The sequence below is a fragment of the Oreochromis niloticus genome, linkage group LG12 (genome assembly GCF_001858045.2).
Source record: "Oreochromis niloticus isolate F11D_XX linkage group LG12, O_niloticus_UMD_NMBU, whole genome shotgun sequence".
NCBI lineage: Eukaryota > Metazoa > Chordata > Actinopteri > Cichliformes > Cichlidae > Oreochromis > Oreochromis niloticus.
The window spans coordinates 31,366,779-31,370,892 of NC_031977.2; the positions used below are offsets into that span (position 1 = coordinate 31,366,779).

General features: G+C 40.3%; 1 long non-coding RNA gene across 1 annotated transcript; it reads right to left on the reverse strand.

Moving 5' to 3' along the window:
• Positions 1 to 364: 364 nt before the first annotated feature.
• On the reverse strand, positions 365 to 2,293 carry LOC102076607 (uncharacterized). The gene is made up of 3 exons (XR_266094.4): positions 2,158 to 2,293; positions 1,809 to 2,022; positions 365 to 590 (listed from the first exon to the last, which is right to left on the reverse strand). It is a non-coding gene; the product is annotated as an uncharacterized LOC102076607 (long non-coding RNA).
• Between the last annotated feature and the right edge of the window lie 1,821 nt (positions 2,294 to 4,114).

The window sequence follows — 4,114 nt, forward strand, 5'->3', positions numbered from 1 at the left end:
AACAAGTGTGCGTTCAGACAGCAGGGATGAGACGGGCGTCGCTACCCGACCACTGCGATCTGCAAAAGACACCTGGAACCACCTGTCTCACTCGCTTACACACAAACACACACACACACACACAAACACACACACACCTACACACACACACACACACAGCTCCTCAATGATCTCTCAGGGAAGGAAGCTAATTTGTTTCACCATGGAGACATGAGGTGGAAAAGACACTTCAACCCTTGGAGGACTCTCATGTGGATGAAACAAAGCAACCTATCTTACACACACACACACACACACACACACACATACACACGATTGTCATTGATGCCAGGTGAGACACTTAATTCATCCTGTTGTTTGCTTGACATTTTTGCTTTATTAATCACTTACAGTACCAACCATCAGCTAATACGTGCTGTGTATTGGGCACCGTCTTGCACAACTTGCATTCTCCTACTTGCACACGCATGGAAAGCCTCCTCAGGGCTTGTTGTTAATATTCATATCCTGCCCTCACCATTGAGCTCACTGGAGACCTGGGCCGGAGATAGCTGTAAGCAGGGGTGGTCTCAGCCCGCCCAAACATGTGTCTTGTTCATGCAGAAAAAAGTAAAGAAAAAAATCTTTGAGTTCAGCAAATGTAAAAAACAAAACACAGAATATGCTTGCATTACATCGTACACTAGGCAACCTATAGCCTACTTCAAAGTCACCAACTGCTCACCTTTTTTTGTCATGCATACACACGACCCCTTCACTGTATGAGCTGATAGCTCAGATTTCACAAATCCACACTGTCTCTCTGCTCTTTGGAGAATCATACATTTATGAGGCAAACATGAATGTAGCAAAGATGTACACAGATACAAATACCATAGTAAACAAACATCTGTGCAAGTTGTAAATATTACCCAAATTATTTACAATAATGGGCTGTGAAAGAATATCTGCTGAGATTCTCCCACGAAAATCCAGGGTGGATGTAGCTGAGGAGGTAGAGCAAGGCATCTAGTAATAGAAAGGTTGGGGGTTTAATTCCTGTCTGTATCCCCAAGTATCCTTGTGCAAGGCACTGAATACCACATTGCTCTCCAGTGCTTTAATCAGAGTAAATATTAAATAAATAGAGCTTGTATGAATATAGGTGAATGAGGCATGCTGTATGAGTGCTATATAAGAACAAGTCCATTTACCGTACGTCCTTCAAGCTTCTTTTTATATAAAGCCAGAAAAAAGTGCTTGGCAAAAAGTAAGCATAGCGGGACTTCCTAATAACTTCTGAAACAAAACCGTCACAATAGATAAAGATATCTTGTACAGAAGGAAGGCTTTATGCTGTATTTTGCACCACTAGTTATTTATTATTAAATGTGTTAATCATTGCTGCCTCCTAACTGGCAAAGACATTATTCCTGCAGTAGTATAGAACTTAGGTGGTTAAGCTAATGAGCCATGTCGACTTCTTGCTTTCCTTCTTTGATTTATGGCTGTAGCATTTCTTTTCTTGACAGGAGAGTGAATGTGGAAGAAGAGACATATTGTTGCTTACTGCACTTATTGTTGTTAAAACTATTGCAGGCTGATCTTTATCTGTATTCTACGTGATTGTCATTAAATGTGAACATTTTCAGAGTGTGCTTTTTCTTCTTTAGACTGAAAAGGAATGGGAACATTTAGAGACATTATGTTTTAGAGCTTACTATGGATTAGTTTTACTGATCTGAGTCACATGAGATCAAATAGAGCTGTATGTGGCTCATAAACAAAAACGAGTTTGACATTAATGGTAGACATAGCCACACATGTACCTCCAGGACCAGACTTGACTGTCATTGCTGATTGTCCAGCGGGATGTCTGGACTATCAGATCCTCTGGACAGCTGGGTTTGTGCGACCAGCTGTCTTGGATGCGTGTGCTACTCTGACTGGACCGTTACCCTGGCTGAAATGGCAGCCTTGTCTGAGTCCCTTGGCAAGCTAGGCATCATTAGCCGCCATCTTGGCCCAGACGTTTGCTGAGTCCTGTAGAGCGAGAAGGAGGCCAATTAATGTTGACGTGAGGGGATAACGTTTCATTGTAGCGGTGTTGCTGGACATCATTATTGTTGGTTTAGCTGTGAAGGTCAAAAGGAAATTAAATACAGTAATCTTACAAACCTGATGAATGTTTATCAGTAAACACAATAAGCAAACAAAGTCTTTCACTGTGTTTTAAGTTCAAGACGACTGGTAGTTTGGAATAAACAGAAGCAGAACTGAAGTCTCCACTGGATGGTTGATAGTGGTTCACATGTTGCTGGGGTATATCGCCATGGTGACATCTGCTAATGACCTGTCACACTCCAAGATAAGTGATAAACACATAAAACCTTTCTACTGGTTCATTCACTGAGGGCAACAGTGTGCTACAGGGTACCAAAATATCATCACACTTTTCTGTATAGATTCATATAGTAATTGTATAAGAAAACAACAAAAAACAATTCAATTCTACAATTCAAAATGTTCATTTTTATTTAAAAAACATCAAGTTCATTTTTTAATAGTTGTTTAATCCATCAACCAGATAAATGGGCTGGTTCTTTTACAGCATTTTTCTATCCTACTTGAGCACTCAAAAATGTATCCAACATGTCTCATTCACACAACACTTTTTTCTACATTTAAGTGCTTTCTATCTAACATTCACACACACTTTCAAACTCCAGTGAACACAGCGGGAGCAACTTGAGGTTCAGGATCTTGCCCAAGGATTCTTTGGAATGCAGACTGGAGCAGCCATGAATCAAACCACCAACCTTACAATCAGTTGATGATTTGACCTCCTGAACCACAGCCACCCCCAAGTAACAAATAACAAATAAGTGTGTCTGCATGTGTCTGAGATGATCTACTCTGCATTGAACTTCATGAGTCAGAGGTGGATATCCCATTTCTGTCATTTGAGGTTTGGAGCACTATTACATTCTGGCACCTTACATTTCCCTTCATCACATGCTGTCCAAGCTACCAACACCCACACACATGTGTACACACATCACTATTTACATGCACACACTGTTGCTTAAGTGACCCCTGATCTCCTGACGCTTCCTCTGACCTGATTCTGGGGTCGGCTCGTCCTCGCTGTCATGCCTTAATGACTGGTTAATGATACTAATATGCCTGGAATGGTTGTTGGTACAGACAGGCTGGTCTGAGTATATAAGAAACTGCTGATCTCCTGGAATTTCCCCACACAACAATCTAGAGTTTATGAAGAATTATCCAAAAAAGAGAAAATATCCAGTGAGCGGGAGTTCTCTGGGCAAAAATGCCTTCTTGATGCCAGAGGCAAATAGCCGGCCTTATGTTAACAGGTCATGGCTTTAGGTGCTGATGTCATGGTGTAAGGAATATTTTCTTGACCCACTTTGAGTCCTTTTGTACCAGTTAAGCATCATTTAAACAGGAATTTTTCCAGCACATTGTTAAATCTTATTGCCACTAAGATTTAAGTTACTTGTGAAGAAAAACAGTGTCCAACCTGGTACTAGCAGGATTTACCTAATAAAGTGGCACGTGATTGCTTATTTGTGCATATACACTGTCATGTGGCTGAGTATTAGCCTGATTGCAGATGTTAGAGAAACTGAAACCTGATAGGGGTATATTTTATTTGCTTCAAAGGATGATGAACATAAGCCACATCAGTCATCACTTTCATATATTTCAGCAAACATGGTGTGCATTACAATGGCAAACATTATACCTGTTGAATATTTGCACGGTAGCCTTCAGCTAACATCAGCTTTGTTCAATTTCCAAGACACAAGCCTGACTGTAGAATTTGATTCTATTAAATCGTTTTCGAAAGCCTCCCTTTGCTCTTTTATTCGATTTCATGCAACTTTAGATTTTCCTAAATGGTGATATTTTTCCTGAAGAAAAAAGAAAAACTAAAAGTTTATGGATCCCAGCATCTGATCCTGCTCATAAAGTTAAATCAAATTAAAATGCAACACTAAGAGGAAGCATTGTATGGAGGCGGTATGAAAGAGATCAAGATGAACTTTAAATTTAATGCCTGCACGTCAGAGCTGTTTGCAGGGTCAGAAAGTTGTCTCTGTCAAAG